Here is a 20,558-nt window from a genome sequence, read left to right on the forward strand (position 1 = left end):
GCATGGGGGTGGTAGCATCATGCTTTGGGGGTGTTTTTCTGCACATGGGACAGGACGAGTGCACTGCATTAAAGAGAGGATGACTGGGGCCGTGTATTGTGAGATTTTGGGGAACAACCTCCTTCCCTCTGTCAGAGCATTGAAGATGGGTCGTGGCTGGGTCTTCCAACACGACAACGACCCGAAGCACACAGCCAGGAAAACCAAGGAGTGGCTCCGTAAGAAGCATATCAAGGTTCTAGCATGGCCCAGCCAGTCTCCAGACCTGAACCCAATCGAAAATCTTTGGAGGGAGCTCAAACTCCGTGTTTCTCAGCGACAGCCCAGAAACCTGACTGATCTAGAGAAGATCTGTGTGGAGGAGTGGGCCAAGATCCCTCCTGCAGTGTGTGCAAACCTGGTGAAAAACTACAGGAAACGTTTGACCTCTGTAATAGCAAACAAAGGCTACTGTACCAAATATTAACATTCATTTTCTCAGGTGTTCAAATACTTATTTGCAGCTGTATCACACAAATAAATTGTTAAAAAATCATGCATTGTGATTTCTGGATTTTTCTTTTTAGTTTATCTCTCTCACAGTGGACATGCACCTACGATGAAAATTTCAGACCCCTCCATGATTTCTAAGTGGGAGAAATAGCAAAATAGCAGGGTGTTCAAATACTTATTTTCTTCACTGTACCACACTTTACATACACAACTTGACTGGTTATTGATGAGAAAAAAATGGCAAAAGCATAACCATCATGGTGACATACATCACTGCTGGTTGGTCATTAGTCAAGCATGTCATTGTAACTTTTAAATACATACTGTACATCTAGAAAGGGTTAGGTTCTGTCCGGATGGTACCTTATTGTACTCCACAGTTAATATTTATTTATTTTTATGCTACCCTCGTTTACGCATCTTTTTTAGTAGCCTATTTGAAGTAGAAAACTGGCCATGTTAAGTCAAGGATCAAGCTGAAGTCAAAAACAGCCAAGTCCGTATTGCGCATTTCTGTCTATGATCTTCTAAAGGAAAACATGAATATTTCGGAACCAATACATTTTTTACGATGTGAAAACCAGCACATCTGTCTTGAAAGAGCTACACTTTTTTTTGGCAGTGAGGTGGAATCCGCTGAGAAATGTTGACGCCATCATGTGTCAATAAGCGCCTAAACAATCATTAATCAAATCATGTTTTATCACAAGGTTTGGCCCATATTTCGGAATAATCACTTGCCCGATATTTTTATATGAAACAAACCTAATGGACATTTAATCACTGGCTGATGAGTGAATTATTTACTTTTTCAATGTTACATTTCATTTATTGAATGAATTATGAAGGGATACTTACGAACCTGACTGATGATTAAGTTTATTCCATAATACAAGGTGTTCATGCACCACACATCCTGTTATGTACAATCAATCAAACCTCGGCTTTTGAACGGTCCAGTTTTTGTATGATTAGATTTTCGACACAATATCGTACAATATTGCACATAACAAATTGTTGTATTTTACCCTTTGTCATGTTTAATCTTGTGGTATTAATGAAGAGGTGGACCAACTACCACAACCATCTTGGATCACACACCCAGCACTAAATTTTGCAATACAGAACAGTTATACCTCGCCACTTTGCTGTACTTCAGCAGGTCTTTTCAAGAATATAAGAATGAATAAATCATGCTCTTTCAACTGGCTAAATGAACTAAAATAAAAATATAAGGCACTCAGGAGATGCATTCAAAGACGTTGTAAATGATATGTTGTATTCTACACTGGTCCCTAGGTGTCAGTAATGTTACTGCCACACAAACACCAGACTTGATCACTGGAAGAGGCGTTTAATACAGGTTAGACGTATCTTACAAGGAGCTCCATAATCCCTACTAAAAACACAAGTTACAGTTGCAGCCGTAACCCACGATAAAACTCAGCTCCTCGCCATTGTCTGAACAAGAGACAATAAAAGTGACTTTAAATGTTAATCTATCCATTTAATTCATCCATTGTATTGTTTTCTGCGTGTAAAACTATAATTATTCTCACTAAAATGAATTTTTGTTGAAATATTTGGATGTCTAGAGTGGATTCATTGGATTTGCATGACTTCCTATGGGAAAAATTGCTTTGTTTTTTGTACACTTACATTTTGGAACGACTTAGAAAAATGTACAAGAGTAAAAAAGATAATAAAATCAAAATAAACAAATGTATATATACATATATTGGGGATGTTGCAATCAGGGTTTTATGCTTCCGATACTGATCCCAATAATGCATGAGTGAAATCGGCCGATACCGATATCAATAGCGATCACATACATGCAGTGTAAATGTTTACATATAGGTACTACAGGCTATATTAGGGGTTACCAAGGTATTTATTTTATGTGAGAGCTACTTTTATAAAATGAAATTGTCCAAGAGCTACTCATTTTTGTATTCAGAGCTTATTTCAAGCTTAACAAAGTTAAAGTTTTACCAGAACGGGAACAAAATGCTGGTATCACAGCTCACGTTTTGAATTGCAAATATCGGCCATGAAACTGGCTTAAACATCTGCATAATTAAATGATTGAATGTTCCGATTGTCTTATGTTGTTCGAATGATGCAAGACAAGTAGGAATAATATAATCAGAATTGATTATATTGTAATGATTGCATGACTTGGAACAATTCATACTTGACACATATTGTATCTTTTGAGCAGTTCTATAAGTAATCAATCAAAATCAGTCGGCGTCAATTCCCCCGCACTTCTCATTTATCACAAAATGAAACTTATTTTCACAATGTGGGTCTATCATGACTTTAACCTTGAAACTACATTCTCACTCAGGCCTTGTGCAAATACCTGATGCTTATTCCAAACTTTACGTCAACATTTTGGATCTCCTCAGTGAATCTTTCGTTGCAAGTAGGAGAGACCAATTCTTGATTTTTCCACAAATCTCTACTTGTTTATGTTATATGTTTAACACTTCTGTGAAAGCATTACATCATTTACCAACCTAGACTAATCTAACCTGGCATTGGTGACTCTGTGGTTTTAGATCTTTGGGCCTTTGGTATATTACTTTTTCTGTCAATCATTTTTCAGACTTTCTTCTTTGACACCTAGTTTTGATAAAATGTAAATATAAAAAAAAGAAAAGAAAAACAAAGTGGAAAAAATGTAACCACTGATTATTGTTGCAGTAATGTATTCATATGCAGTCACAGCAAGTGGTTGAACTCTGTGGCGCTATAGTTTCATGGTCCTGACGTTTTTCCTTCAAGCAGCTTACTTTGTAATTCTGTCAGTTTATTTATCTGCTCGTTCAGTCCAGCAGAATTTCATCTGCTGGTTTCTCTCTCAGCCACGATGCCAAAGTAGCCAAAAAGAAGAAAAAGCCATCACAATGCTGAAGGTTATCAAGTGTAATTTTCCTGGAACCTCATTTGACCTTGAATGTGTATTAGTGATGCTCGGAGTCCACTGGACTGGCACCAGTTTGTGCCAGTTCACGCCAATGCAATTTGCTGTGGTGCCTAGTGTTCCAATAAGGTGCCTAGTGGCGTGCAGTGGCTCAAATGGCCTCCCAACTGGCTTGTTGTGGCCCGTAATAGTGGCAAAAATGTAGTTTGGCGGCAAGAAAAATTTCAAAACGTTTAAAATTTTCGTTGTGCTGATTGTTTGATGCAAGTGAAGTGTCCATCAAGTGGAACCAAATGTCGCAAACAATCCGCCTACTGGAATCCACTGGCATGTAATGGCACGCGCCAAGTTGCGCCAATGATGCTAGGAGTCCACTGGGCTAGTGCCAGTTGGTGCCAGTTTGCACCAAAGATTATGTGATTGGAATTAATGGCGCTGAATTAATGGCACCATGGCAACATGCTGAGCAAACACTAATTCGGCGCCACAGCAAGCCACTACGCGCCAACGAATTGCCCGATTCACACGACCTGGGTCTGTGTGATTTTTTTTTACCCTCTGTGCAACTTGTAGTTTGGATTTTAAATATGTTTTTTGTGACACAAATAAATATTAACACCAAAGTGGACCAGGGACCACTGAAAAATGACACAAATGTGGGAATCTCCCCTTTTCGATGATGAGTCAGGAAAAACGTTCCAATGAAAAGTTGTTATTGGAACACAGAGGAATATGAAACATGAAGCTTGGCAATAGTTCATCAAATTTCCAGATAAATAAAGCCTCCATTGCTTTCATAATTGATACAGTGATTATTTGGCAGAGCAGGCAAACAATCTCAGGGAAAAAAATATTCAGAAGACAACATTCCATGAAACAGTCACAGGATGGACTGTATGTGTGCAGTAAAAATATAAAAGATTGTGAACCCAAGTAGGAGTCTTAGCAAGGGCAGAGGAGGATACGTTAATCAGACAAACAGTCGAGAAAGAGGCGGATGCAGAGTTGGAGCCAGGGAATGTTTGACTCTTGAGATTCTGTGAGAAGTTTGACCATTTTGACGGCTGCCTCCCCCCTGCAGCTGACGGATAAGCAGGGACCAGTTAACTTTGACAAGGATGGCGAACATCCGGATGAAGACTGACATGAGCAGAGTGAACAGGTGTAATGAAACAAACCTGGTATTCATCCAAAATGCAGTTTATTGTATCCTAATACAGGGTCGATGGGAGGCAGCTTCACACCATACCACCAACCCACAGCCTTATATAGTTTGGAAAATCCATGCAAATCTTACTATCACTGTGGTTATTTTTTTTGTTTGTTTCTTGTCATTAGCTATTTCCCATAAACTCTCGAAAAAGGTCGTAAACATTTCAGCTGTGCTGCTGCCTTACTTGGTATGTTGTCGTTTAGTTCCAGTCACAGGGCACAGAAGAAGTCAACCTGAGGCCAGCTTCAATTCATAATAATACAAGTTGAATAGGGAATATGATTCATATGCAGGGAAGTCATAAGGAACCATGGAAAAAGTTTCACAAGAGGCTTCTTAGATTACATTAGAGGAGGGATACAACTGCAATGATGGGAAACATCATTGTGGTATCAGTGGCAATACCTTAGTTTCAGAGTCAACTTATAATTTTGTAATTTTTGAATGCACTTTGATGAACTTCTATTTTTTGAGACATAAAGGATTCATTATTTTGTGGTTTGTTGTAAGATCGTGGTCTGACCTTTACAGGAGAATTGCTTTCAGATTTTGAGTCTGGCAAACATACACGTACATGTGGTAGCGTGTTAATGAAATATGTCCTACTGGAACTTGGAAGGACAAGTGTAACTAGGACCTTGGATGAAACCACTGGAGTTACTCCCATGTCTATATGCCATCGGCATGAATCTCCAGCCAGGCATCATCACTGGAAGTGAAAATACCTATGAACACACAACCCAAAAATGTATTCACTGTTTCCAGACATTATGCAGATGTAAGATAGACTAATCAGAAGCTGACTGTAGCATAGGTCACTTTGGATAAATACTCCTGTACTGTGTTGTGAAGTAGGACTTTACAAAACACTATTAACCGATCCATACATCCAACTGAGTTGATTTTACAGCCTAAAGAAATTTAAACAGTCGCTTTATGTACTGTACACACCTTTACGGTAATCCCAGGCACGCCACACCTACCCCGGAAAGATCAAGGTTGTTTGGCATAGGAGAAAGCAAATCATTATATCTATATTGTTATATTAAGCATACGAGTTAAATGTTTTTTCAGCACCAAAAACCTGCAGTCAAACAGCTGTGCTGTATATGCTGCTGTATCGTCACAAAATTACGCCAAAACTCAGAGAAATGTCATCGAATAGGCATGGGCTCTGGGAGAGTATACACAACAGTAAACAAAGTTGATTACACTATTATACTGAAAAATTACCACTTTCTTCCGCAACCAAACAAATTGAAGGATGTTAGGAATCGGGGGGAAAACTACACTCTGTAACTTTCAACCAAACAGGTTTAAGCATTTAAAAAGGGCAAAAACCAAATAGTTTATAATCACACTCATAACATAACATTGCACTCTACAGTCGTGGCCCAAATGTTTTGGTAGCAACTGTGTTTAAATGTCACTGCTGCATTAGTATTTGATATACAGTGGTACCGTGGTTTGTTATTAATTTGTCACAAAAGATGCGGAAACAGAGGCAATTTTCTCATGGGAAGTCATGTAAATGTAAGTAATAACAATAAATTTTATAGAGAATAATTATAGTCTTGCATTATGTAAAATGTTTTGTTTGGGTACTTGATACAGTAAACAAAACTTGATACAGTAAAAAAAAATGTTGGCAAAAATTTGACAAAAACTGAATCATGCGAAACTCGAGTCCACTCTGCTTTGTATGGTCTTCAAGTGTCACTACTGTATGTGTACTCAAACTTGAGTACACATTGAGTATTCATGCTTCGGTTTGTTTGCTAATTCTATCACTTCTACTCTGCTGTATTACTGCAATTTCCCTAATTATGTCCATTATTTTCAGTATTGTTTTGAGTCATTCTAATTATTGACCGTCATTGCTTAGTTACGAGAGAAGCAATTTAATTCATTAAAGTATGTATCTTTATTACGCACATAAATGTAGTCACAGGTGAGACCCTGCTCCGGGTTGGATTATTTTCCATCACTTTCCATCTTTCATCTATTCGCTTATCATCAACTTGTATTCATTGACAATATTGTATTGCTATTCTTTCATGCAGGTGCTCTGGCCCGCCTAAAAGAAGGGAATCGTGCAAAACCTGAGCACGGAGGGATTGGTGTCGTGAGTGAATATCGTCCGTGTTGTGTTCAACCAGGAGTCAATCCATAGAAATGTGTACACATGTATCTGCTGCATCTCAGGTGGTCACGTACATAAAGAGCAGACCACAGCGAGATACATGGTAAGCAGCTCCATGTTATTATTGAAGTCATATTTACCTCCACTGTCTGTGAAAACACTCAACATGTGGTCGTTATTACCAATGAAAGTTGTAGTGTGTCAGTGATGTGAAGGTCGAGCCAGGTTTCAGCAGATGTCTTTGGTTTGGTTTCTTTGTTCCATCCTTTTTATCGCTCAGATTGTGAACAGGGGGTTGGAGCTGATCGGAAAGCATGTAGTGAAAGTGTGCAGTGCGAGCATCACCATCCAGGTTTTTATACAAGTCAGACTATAATCACCTCTCTCCAAGACTGACAAAGGATGTCAACAACAGGCTGTAGCGTGACCTCAGCTTGGTTCCAGGCTAATCTTAGGGGGATTCCTCTGGGGTAACACCACCAATATTGTTTTATAAGAACACCTGCGCAAGGATCATGCTTCGGGACAAAATGATTTCATTTTCCTGCCTGCAGATTAAAAGGCAATCATTATGAAAATATGTTTGTTTTACATAACACTTTGATCAACCTGTAAGACAAACATCATAAAAAAAACATCATACTCCCATAAAAGTCAGGAGTTGATCTGTGCTATTTCACTAATACGGTTGTTTCTCGCCACATTGGGGTTCTAATGTTCTAATAAAAATGCTCTGATCGATTGGCCATCTATCAAAATCGGACAATTTCCGCGAAAAAGCAAGTGATCCCCATATGCCGATTAATTTCTTTCAACGCCGATCACCTGTGGTTTGGACTGTTGCATGCAGCCTCGCAAAATACAATAATGTGCATACCATTACACCACCAGGAATTACCAGAACCGTATAGGTGAGTTGTGCTTTTTATTCTCTTATTAATGACAAAGTTTGCCATCAATGTTCCAATAAATTCATGAATTCCATGAAAATTTAAATTTTTTTTGTTTCTCACTGTAATACGGGACAAAGTCGATCCCTTTAACACAGGACTGGATGCATACTTTTGTTACTAAATACGGGCCAATTCTGTTTTTCAAGCTCCTTGTTTTCTAAGCGTGTACCATTTTGTTAAGGCCCCTGAAAAATGACAAGGGGTGAGGAAACACTTGAGCAAACACACATCAGCTAAAATAACTTCTTTTCACAGTGTATCATGGTAATGACAGTGAGGCTAATGCCTATCATTAACGGGATGCTAATTGAAAGCAAATTATGTTTGGACATTGTGCAAAGATTTATGGCATTTATTTTGGGACTGGTGTGCATTATGGGCTATTTTTCCTACCGATGCAAATCATCAAGAAGGAAAAAGTAAAATTACTCAAACTCATATTACTCATACTACTCATTGGAAAAGGCCTCAGAGAAGCTTGCTCGGAAGTGCTACTCCAACCATAAGTAGCTTGTGTATTTTCAGAATTTTTTATTAGTCATTCTTGCAGATGTTTTCTTTGCAGACTAGTGCGGATATACTGAGAACGCCTTTTTTGGTTTGAAAGTCAGATGAGAAATTTCTACTCGTTCATTGAGTCAGCAGACAGAGAGGTCTACTGGCTGTGAGTTGCACCATTTGGGCCACTAGGCCAAAGATGACAATCCACCATGTTAGAGGAGCACCACTGCCTCCAAGTGTTTAGGAGTTAATGTGTGCAAGACAAAGATTTGTCGCAGACTTGCTTTCAATCCAAAATTTTATCTCCCGGGTTTATAAAGACTGCGTCAGACTGCATCAAATCTTTCGAACGCCCCAGTTGATTGCAATATTGATGGTTGAAATTTTGTCTCACTTTTTCTACAACCTCGCACGTAACAACCTAGTCTGTGTGCCTTGTACTGTATCATTTTGCAGAATCAAATGCCCAAACAAAGCAACCTACGCATTGGCGATTCACAGTCCTTGCACGTTTTAATTGACTGAAAAATAACCTGCTATGGGGCCAAAGAAAAACTGTTAATTTAAGGGCAAAGTTGCTGTGAGCACTTAAGTCTAAAATGTTCAGCCTCCTTTTGTTACATGACCTATTTAGTCCAAATAGGTTATTTAGTACTAGTGGGACTAGTACAAAAATACAACATTTTGTAGTATTTGACACAAAACAAAATTTAATTTGATGCCTGGTTTAGAGTAATACGAATGTAAAAAGTAATAACAATGGACTCTTCTAAGGATTAAAAAATTGAATTATCTTCTGTCTGTCCTTTACATAAAGTGAATGTGAAGTTTCTACCATACGTCTTTCTTCTGGGACCGATTTTTTACACGTTCAAGTTGACATTGATTTATTTATCCATGCTGTTCCATTCCTGCTGGGAGCAACATATGTAGAGAAAAATTAAGCAGTGTCTGTGCATTCATGCACTGTCCACTTCAATTAGAAATCTTCAAACCATAGCTGGAAACTTTCCACTCTTTGCTCTTCCTTCACTCACATTTTCCATCCTCTATGGAAGTTTAGGTTGCCAGACGGAGCATGGAGCAAAGTGTTTTCCTTTTCAACCCTTTTATTTTAGTTTTGAGAGGGGGAAAAAAGGGAAAATCATTTTTCAGATCAAACTATGTCAGATATATTGTCCCTGTCTGCATGTAAGAACACAAAAACAAGTTATAATAAGTGAACATGTTAATACTTTTGTATATTTTAATAAAAGTGGGATTTTTATTGCGACAATGAAAATATGCTTTACCATATTAAGTCTGGTGGTTTAAAGTTGAGTTTGATCTTGGAATGGGTTACGGCCAGGATTACTGTATTTGTTGTGGAGTATGATGAATTAAATATGCATTTATTTGGAAAGCCTTCATAGATTGAAGCTGCTAAATTCAAACCTTATTATCGGAATCTTGAATTGTGCAAGTGTAAACATGTTAAGCATGTTCTAAATAAATAATAACATTATCAATTTAACTAAGTCAGCCCCTTGTATTGTTTTACATAATATTTCTCAGGTTACTCAATGTCATTTCAAGGTGTTTAACAAGGCTGTTTAGCAGCAATGTACTGTACTTACAGGCCATTATAACACTTAACCATGACACGAGTTGCACCTTGAAGTTTTCCACAAAAAAACGAGAAGCATGACGAAAACCCATTTTCCCCGGTCTGCCCTTCAACCTTGGCCACAAAAGTGCCACTCAGCGTCATCTGAGCTTCACAGCGGTTGTAGCTCATGACAACCACACACACCGAACATATAACGCCAGTCATGCTGCTGGTGGTCTAAATCATGTTCATGGTTAACCTTTTGCGACACTCACCTTGTCACATAATTTTAAGTCATCATCTTACAAAGATGGGAAAAGACCCGTTTTCTTGCTAGAAAGACTTGCCTTGTAATATGAGGGACACCAGACTCACATAATCCTTAGTTGACATCTGATCTTTAGCTTTAAACGACTTGCAGGGAAACCATGCAATTATAGGTTTACCAAAAATGTCTGCACTGAATTGAACTTGTATGAATAAGGAGTTTGTGTCATCCGCTATTAGAGACATCTTCTCAGGTTTGTAACCAACATGGTAACAATGTAACGTTCTGTTTTTGCTATTCATGCATATTCCAATGGAGGTTTTCATTCAGAATAAACTGCCAAAACATTGGTCTGCTTAGATAATGGATGCTGGTATTCTGCTGATTGCGTGAGATGCGTTCAAAGACTGCTGGCCAGTAACAGTATGCTTCACATTAGCCCATATCCTGATTCTCTTTTTAATTGACCATCAGAAGGGAGCTTGTAATACCGAAAATAGCACTGATTGGTCTCATTTCTGGCCATTTCAAGGGCAAACTTAACAGTTTCATTGACATGACATTTTGTCTGAGGAATGTCTACTTGAGATTTCTTCTTTGATTTTTACCCACAATGGTCTTTGAAGGTTATCTGAGCATCTGCTTGAAACAGGCCACGAAAAGGTCTTGTTGTACGCATAATGGAGAAAATATGTTAAGACATATTTGGACCCAGATACCAATAACAGTTATTGTGTTTGTTCAGTTTGACATTTTAACTGCTTAACACAAAAACCTGCTCTGTGATTTTGCTTTTGCCGGAACAAAAATAACAGGTTTTCAATCATTTTTGAAAGAAACAGCATGTAGTCATTTAACCTTCACCTTCAAAATTATTTGGATGCTACACTGGCTTGTAATAAGCAGAAGAGTATCTTTGTCATTGCTGTGGGAACCCATCATCACATATAAACAATAACGACCTTTCCCAATCTTGAGTGAAGACCTAGAATGGATCCTGAGTCAGTCAGTGTCTATTCCATCTCTGATCTTGTACATTGTGCTGTTGTCCTTCCAAATGAGCCACAAAACCGTAGTTTCCATAGTGCTGATGGTCGAGCCCACTACAATGATCCCGTACCAGCTCCAAACACCATCTTGTTATGGGTTACCAACTTCAGGGCTACTGGATCTGCATTGAAACCAAAATGAACCGCCCGACCTCAGACTGCCGGAACTGATTTTATTTTTAAAACATAATGAAACAGAATGGCATTATATGTACTTTTCGAAAATAAAAACACCTTTTTGTTTCTTTACTTTATTTGCCTTTTATTTAACCTACAAATGTGTCGGATCATTTTGCCTGACCCTGTACTTCAGATCATATTGACGTTAGCACTTTTTTGTCCTCTGATTGTTTGATTAGAGCAAAACAGTTTGACAAGACAGGTTATGCCAACAATAGCTGACTGACGGGGAGAAAATGGCATCTCGGGTAAGTAGATATATTTTACTTCAAAGTTTTCATATTTTTGGATAAATATTGATTGTGTACTGCTTCCTATGATGTTGTAGTGTAGATGTTTAGAGTTGTCTGAACATTTAATCTCTGAACTGTTCTATTTAAAATCTTTTTACAAGCACCCTTGTGGAAAGTGTATTGATGATTATGTATATATGTTTTCACAGTATCTGACAAACTACATTCTGGCCAGCCCACTGAAGGCCCAGGTACCAAATGCACCACCTGCCACTGCCACAAACATCAACGCAAATACAATAGCCTTAACATTACAATACCGTCCAGTTGAGTTGTAACTTTAAGTGAACGTTGACCAAATGTGTGATGAAAGTATAATCTCTAAGGTTTATTATTATCTCAAAAATCGTGAAATCATGATTGAAAATTGATCACTGAAATGCTGATGCTCTTATTGGTCCTCGAGACTTCTGCCACCGAAGTCACGATACAACTAGTAAACATCATCGTAAAGAATTGAATGCACTGCTTTACATTTCCATAGTATTTGGCAAACCCTGAAGCCTATCAAGTGGGAGGGAAAAAAACCATAACAGACTCCCTCACCAGTGGAAAAAGATCTAAAAGTATTGCCAGATGTCCATGTAGACCTCAAGAAACCATCATGTAATAGGATATTGGGAGACAAGCACGAATCATATTTGGCTAGTGCTTTGCCACGACAGTCATCAATGAAATTAGCATTCTACTCGACGCATGCACACGTTAATTCTGACTTGATTGTTTAACCTTATGCCTCCTGCAATGACAACTCATACTTAAAGGAAATCTAGATGAAAACAGTTGTGAAATGTGGCTGTGAATAGTGTCATTCATCCAGGTTATTTTATTCTCAGGGCCTTCAATTGATCACAGATGGATTATCCAGGTTACTTAGGAGACATTTCGCCTGGGCTTCATCAGACCCAGAATATGCAGATACATAATATATTGTCTAAAGGAGGAGGCAAGACCAGACAAGAATGGCTTCACTCTTTTGCGGTGTCAAGTTGTTTTTGAGTGTTAAGATGTTGTTTCTTCACAACAGTCCGTGTCAAACAGATGGAACTTCTTGTAGGTCTCTGATAGGTCACAAACCTTTCACAGACTTCTCAACAACAAGCAATCATGTACTCCTGTGAGTGTAGATCCGGAGTAGGCCACCTACAACCCAAGGTCCACACCGGGCTCTCCAACCTTTGAATCACTCACTCAGATGCTTCCAAAGTATTTAATATACATTTATAACATAAACCTGGCAACATGACAAGTAATCAGAATCAATCTGAGACAATCTTATGATGGTTTAAGTAGTTCATAGTTAATATTGTATATCACACATGCTTTATTCATGTATTCAGTCTCAAAAAACTCAAATTCAATTTCATTATTTGATGTGGTCTGATGTTTAAAGTGCTCCTGAAAAAGCGGACACAAGTGTATGACACAGATATGTGTCAAAAATGCAAATAATTCCAGCGTGGCATATCAAATACAGTAGTGCCTTGGTTAGTGTCAGAAGATCCGACTTAAACCAAAACGGACTATAACCAAAGCAAATTTTCCCACCGAAAATAATAAGTTCCGGACACCTAAACCTTTTGTCATCCAACACATTTCATAGAAAATAATTATAGTTGTAAATGCTGAAGAAAAAAAAAACATTTGACATCACTTTAACCATGTTTTGCAAAAAAGGAGGAGTTTAGGGGACGAGATGCTTGGAGGGCAATCCCTTTCATGACCACACTCATGGGGCAGGCAAAGGCTTTTTAACATGCACCGTTTTACATAAAAAATAATAATGCCACAAGTGACATATGGGAAAATTAAAATTTAACATCACTTTTACCTAATTTTGCAAAGAGGCATGATACACTTAAAAAAAGCAAGTAAACTAATGTTAAACTAAACTAAGGGTTTGCAGCTTAAAGGAAACATTGGCTGTCATTATTGAAGCAGACATATATATATATATTATATGAATGACGATGTGCTTTGTCACTTATTAATAAACATGAAGTACAAAAGTGCTCTCTATCTGTCAAGCGCTGCTAAGTACGTTTCAAAAGGTCTCTTGTGGCGTCATCGCTACTGGCTTACTCTTTACTCTGATCAGATCTTTCAAATTTTTACTCTGTATTTACATTTAACTGAAGACAGGTTTTCCACGTCGGTCTGTCAGCGGGGGATGAGTAAAAGTCTGCCACGGCCGCGTCTATTCAAGGAAGACTACACATTGTGACTGTAACCAGCAGGCTAATTCACAACACGTGTTTTTTTGGAGGCCCGAGGAGAGGAAAGCTGCAATGTGGAGAGAGACAGCTACTGCATTTAATCGTTCTTCATTAGGGTGAAGACTAAACATTTATAGAACTTCAGCAAAAGTGAGCTATCTCGGGGGGAAATGGTATGTGTGGCCTACTGGGTCCTGCAGCATTTCCTGCCTCCAGTACGGTATTTGTCATCTGCCTTGCTACAGCATCCCCACATAGGAAACATATGGAGTGCTGTTTAATATTAAATCATAACTTCTCTACTGATGACATCCAAAGCCACCCTTACATGAACACAATGACATTATACAAACATTATAACATTTTGATTGACTGCATATGTATTTGTGTGTGTCTTTTTCCATCTGTCCATCTTATAAGTTACCAATAATCTTTAGGTGTTATCTGAGAGACATATCTTAGTTGACATAGTTGACAGACTCAATTACCGCCTGTCTTTTTCTGGCTAAAACTAAGCCAAGGAGTCCGGGTTCATGCATTAAATTTATTGGAAAGAAGCCACCATCCACACGATAAAGTGTGACATTATAATGATTGATAGATAGAAAGATTTTTGCGGTTTTAGCTATCTCTTGAATTGCTTTCTTGGCTTGATACAGTTTAGAAGCGTCTTTCCCCAAACCACAGGATATGTTCTCTCGCTGACACGGTTAAAAATGGGAAGCCACTCAATGCATCAGTAAGGCTTAAATATTTTGCTGTCAACAGAACCATACCAGCCGCTCCAGCCATTATCCAATGAGAGACTTTATTACTTTTTTTTCTTTGTTAAGCCCAGGTGGAGATTTTTGTTGCCAGGAATTATTTCTTTTTATCAGGGAAAATTATTTTTTTCCTTGAACTTAGGCCATCCATCCACACATTCCTCTTCTATGCTGTTTATCCTCACTACTGTTGCGGGAATGCTGGAGCCTATCCAAGCTGACTTTGGGTGCAAGGTGGGGTACACCCTAACGTATAGCCAGCCAGATACCTATGGGCAATTTAGAGTCTCCATTTAGCCTAAAGTGCATATTTTGGGAATGTGGTAGGAAACGGGAGTACCCAGAGAAAACCACATATGTTATTATTACTATTTATTAGAATCTGACAAAAGGTTCCACATGCAAAATGACCATCCAACCACCCACCACCCACCCCACCCCACCCCTGTTCATTTCACTGTGTGCAGTGGGCTGCAATTTGGGTAGTATTTGATGTCAATTAGGGGGGCACAAAATTAATTTAACTTTAAATAACTCTGTATATATTATGTCAGTCTTTGCCCAACCAAGTGTCAGTACTGGGTGGCCCCTTCTCAAAAAATCCCAGCAGTGTATTTTTGTCCTTCGTAAGGTACAATAGTTTCATAGCTTTATTTCAAACGAAAATGTTATGATATGGAGATGTCATGAAATAGAATATCAGTCTCTTCAAAATTCATACTAGTCAGTTTCTTATCCACTTATGGGTTCATTCATTCATTTTCTACCGCTTTTCCTCACGAGGGTCGCGGGGGTGCTGGAGCCTATCCCAGCTGTCTTCGGGCGAGAGGCGGGGTACACCCTGGACTGGTCGCCAGCCAATCACAGGGCACATATAGACAAACAACCATTCACACTCACATTCATACCTATGGACAATTTGGAGGCGCCAATTAACCTAGCATTTTTTTGGAATGTGGGAGGAAACCGGAGTACCCGGAGAAAACCCACGCATGCACGGGGAGAACATGCAAACTCCACACAGAGATGGCCGAGGGTGGAATTGAACCCTGGTCTCCTAGCTGTGAGGTCTGCGCGCTAACTACTCGACCGCCGTGCCGCCATTTATGGGTTTTAAAACTAAAATGTAGTTTTTTTTCAATAGTTTGAGGTGGTTTTGGTAACTGATGACTGAAAAGACATTTTTCCAGTAATGGACAGGAAACTAACTGCTCCTACTTTCTCATATTGAATGATAGTTGGTGGACCAAATGAAAAAACTGCTTCATGTAGTATGATAATGTGATTTTAAAAAGTAAGTAATTTATTTGTTATATTAAAAAATATCTCAATCCTCTCATCTAGTTGAAGGAATTATTGAGTTTAGGGTGACTGTATTTCGATTACGTATATAAACGTCCAGGACGCTCGGCCCAACACATGATACCATACAGAGTTGGCTTTCTCTGTATGGGTAGGAAATTATTATATTACAAAATACAAAGACATAAATTCAGATATGCTTTTTATATGATATGTGAGTTTATATCACTTTGAATAGTCCACTGCTCTCTCGCTCGGAGCCCCTGTTGATTATAAACATCATCTCATGCTTTGTGTCATATTGCCTGCATCTGCTGACCTTCTCTTTCTTTAATGCTTTTTTGCAACTTGGCTTATTGATTTAACGACTTTTTCAGACTTGAAACATTGGCAAAAAGAACAAGGAATGAATAATAACAACAACAAAGATAATGAGTCAACAGGAAATGGATGGCAGAGCAGGGTACGTACGCGAGCTGATTTAATAAAAACTCAAGGGGGTGAGATTTTATCAGAGGATTCACACACAGCACTACAGATGGTCCTTGGTACACACCGTTCCGTGTTTTGACATTTTGTGGATTCCAACAATCCCATAAAATACGTAGAAATGTAATTTTGGTCTGTAAACCCGAGACTTGCTTGAGAACTATTTACATGTGCAGTGCAAGCAATGCAATGTGTGGCATTACCGCTATGCCAAAGAAAAGGAAAGCCATCACTTTAGAAGTGAAAGTAATCATTCTCATAGAGAGAAGACACCATCATTAACTCATTCGCTACCAAATAATTATTGCAGAGGCACAAAGAGGTGATGATGTAACTCCACAAAATGTTTGGTGCAGTTATAAGCCAAAAAAAAAACTTTTTATGTGCATCTTTGCCATAGAAATACATGTTCTGCAGCAACCAGGAAGCGAAAAGGAGCTTAAATGGTTATTTTAATTTTTTGTGTTGTTTATTTTGTCGATGACATCATAATTCTAGGAACCCGAAGACCACCTGTAAACATAACAAAAGGGTGAAAGAGCATACAACATGAAATGGCTGCTCATTCTTCTGTGTATTTAGCAGTAATGGTTTCAGGCAATGTAACTCGATGATGTGTGTTTTCACTTGGTAAAGACTATAAAATTGAACTTAATTGGTGATGGTTTCAAACACATTTCAGTAATTACATCACAAACAGAGTCATTACAGCGCAGCGGCCCCCGAGCACGCAAGAGTGACGCATACACTCAGTACGCCCAGTAGCCTATAGTAGTCCTGAAACATATACACTCTTGTTGTTAAGTACTTTCTGGCGATGAATGCTATGCTCGAGCTCCTCCACATGTCTCCTGTGGTTTTTGAGAAAGCTTATATTTCCAGGAGATGTGTTTGAGACCTCGAACACACACAGAATACACCTCAACTGGATTTCAAATTAAGATAATCTGAGACTGATGGGCAAATACGCAAAATCAGCAGAAATCCAGTGGCAAGAACAGCTGGAAAAGGAAGGAGATTACGTTAAGGCGCCACAAAGAATGCCAGATATTATCACAGGCTGATCCACGATTAGGATGTTGTTGCACATTTTATCCATATTATTTAAAGCACGGAATCAGAAATACTGATGACTTTACACATGAACCATCACCTAACACGGGCAAGAAGGTTTTATGTGTTTTAGCTTCATTTCTGCCGCTAGCCTTTAAATGACTTTGGTAACAGAACATTTCCTGTGCCATTACAGCCTCTAGCGCTGGTTGATGTTTATGTTCTCCCATTATTTATTGACCATCTCTTAATTTCAGCTCTAATGCCACTGTAAACATTGAGCACTGTTGCAATGGCAATCCCTGTTCATGCTGCCAGTCGGTAGGAAAGATTTCCTCCGAGTCTTCCAATCCAAACAAAGTTTTAATGATTTTTCCAGGTATTTTTTGAAGGGAAGTACGATGAGGTCTAGAAGGGCTCAGAAGCAAAGAAACAGCGATGCGTTGTTGGCATATTGCAGCGTCGACTCTTAACTATTTAAACACCGAATACTAGCATTTAAAGCCTCTTAGATGTTAATTTGACATCATTCTGACAGTATTTACATCAACTTTATTTGCAAAAACAAGTATTTCTACCACTTTGGCAGTTATTGGAACAGTAAACAAAACAAAATATGAAACGCTGGTCTTGAAAGTTGGAAGAGAAGGGTAAACAAGAGATTATTTTCACAAATAAGAACTTCTTCAACATCCTTGGATCTGCACTTTTTGTTTCACCTCATGCTGAAGACGTCTGGTTTTTGGTTTGGCACTTAGTTTTTTTTCCATTTTATTTCCGCAACACTTGCACGCTAGATTGTTATGGCTGTGTCTTCCATTTTGATAGAATATTCTTTGAGTGGTCCAACAGTGGTCTTATAAATTGTTTGAACCCGAGATCTACTCATTCAACTTAAACAAATGTAATACAGTTAAGCTGCTGTATGTCACCGGCTCAATGGTGCTTTGAGGGAACATATTTAATAAATGAATGTATACGGTTATCACAATTAGAAGTTACATTTAGTGAAAAACAAAGCTTTTGCAATAGTATGTGATCCTTTTGTTGTGTGCATGTTTATTCACAGGGCATATTAGACATGGTCGGATCAGGAAGAGGGACGGCTATAATATTTGCAACTTGTTTGAATACGAGAACCCTGTAAACAACTGCATATAAAAGCCTTTTACCTAATGTTTTGAAATGTACACGTAGTTAGCGTAAACATTTTTAATTAGGAGCTAATATTTAGTGTAATTTTAAGCCAAAAAATAAATAATATAAATATTATAGATTTCCATGAAAAACAAATATTTCTTTTCAATCAGTCTCTACTCGGGATGTCTTAGAATAGCCGACGATTCGATTCGGAGGAGTCCATTTTGACCTTGCAGTCGTATCGTATGAAAATATCGTATCAAAATATAATAATAAAATCACCTTCTGCAGTCGCACGATCCAAAGTAGCTGAGGTGAGCACTAGGAAAAGCAGGAACAACTGAATTATTGGCTCATAATGTCTCCTATAGAAACAACCAACAAATACTTCCACTGCAGTGTGGAAGTATTTTGAAATGATTAAAAATTAACTCAAGTAAAAGTTCAGTGCTGTTACGCCAATTTAATTTGATATTTCGACTGTGGATTTTAATCTTAAAAATTGGGCTGCCTGCCCTGTGATTGGCTGGCGACCAGTCCAGGGTGTACCCCGCCTCTCGCCCAAAGACAGCTGGGATAGGCTCCAGCACCCCCCGCGACCCTCGTGAGGAAAAAGCGGAAAATGAATGAATGAATGAATTAGGCTGCCAACAGTTTTTCAAGCCATGTTGTTCCTATTCTGCAATGGGCTCGCAACCAGTCCATGGTGTACCCCGCCTCTCAGCTAAAGTTAGCTGGGATAGACTTTGTGGGAATTGTCGTTCTTTTAGGCATAAATAAGCTGTATTATTTTGACAAAAAAGTAGCATCTTATACCCTGGAAATCATGCAATACGCAGCTATGCTAGGGATGAAGGGGTGTACTAGCACAACAAGGTGGTTGTTTGGCATCACTGCTCGGAGACTCTCGGGATCTCCAAAACATTCAATGCGTGGGACCCTTAAGGAGTTTTCACAGATGTTGAAGATATCGTATAATTCCTTGTTGACTTTGGGCATCATGCCACTTCCGATCAAAGCCTCCCACTCATCCTTGTGCTGTTCGGAAAGCTGAAAGAAGAGCGCACATGAGTCCCTTGACTGTTGCAAACTGAGATCGCTCTGTCTGTGCAGCAGAAACCACCATGTTCACTTGGGTCGTTGTTGCCACGCTTCTGCGAGCGGCTGATGTAACCAGTTGTCTTCAGGAGAGGAAATTTAAGTAGAAATTGAAAACCTGTGATTGCGCCATCCAAAACATTAATAAACTATATAAAGACTTTTAAAGACAGTTCTGTCAGTTTCAATCCAATGCCTCAAAGAAGTTGAGCGTCGCTGTATGAAACAATAAAATAAAAGTTTGCATAAATGTTTTAAGCAGATGTTCATAGAAACAGTTGCACCTTTTTTCTCCTGCTGTGTATGTGTGTGTGTGTGTGTGTGTGTGTGTGTGTTATTGCAGCTGGGAAGAGGGAACTCTGGATGGATAATGAGAAATGAGGCATTGGTTGTCAAAGTTCTTCACAGTCACATTCAAATTATAAGGTTATGTCTTCAGTTAATTTGTTTTTTGATGCATAAAACTGAATATTTTTCATTTTGAAAAAAAAACAGTGGTAGAACATATTGTCCACAATTTGAGATGAATCGGGACTGATGGAATATACTCTGCCAATGTTTAGCAGCTTGTCGTACAGGGATTCCTGTCATATTACACAAGGTGTGTCATTGCTGTCAGGGGATATTTCCGAATTTGCAAGGGGGGGCCCCTTGGGAAGAAAAGAAAACTTTCCGGCCTTCCCAGCCACTCAATGTTCCTCATATCCGTTTTTCCACGGTTTCCTGTCATGTCGTGTCTAGTTTTGGTTTTCGCATGATTCAGTTTTCAACAAAAGTTTCTGCCAAAAATATATTGTATGCCCTAACATAGTGGTCCGTTATCTTGTGTTGGGGGGGTGGGGTGTTATTTGTTTATAGAATGCACAGAGACCAATAAACAACAC

Source organism: Doryrhamphus excisus, chromosome 13 (genome assembly GCF_030265055.1).
Source record: "Doryrhamphus excisus isolate RoL2022-K1 chromosome 13, RoL_Dexc_1.0, whole genome shotgun sequence".
Taxonomy (NCBI): Eukaryota; Metazoa; Chordata; class Actinopteri; order Syngnathiformes; family Syngnathidae; genus Doryrhamphus; species Doryrhamphus excisus.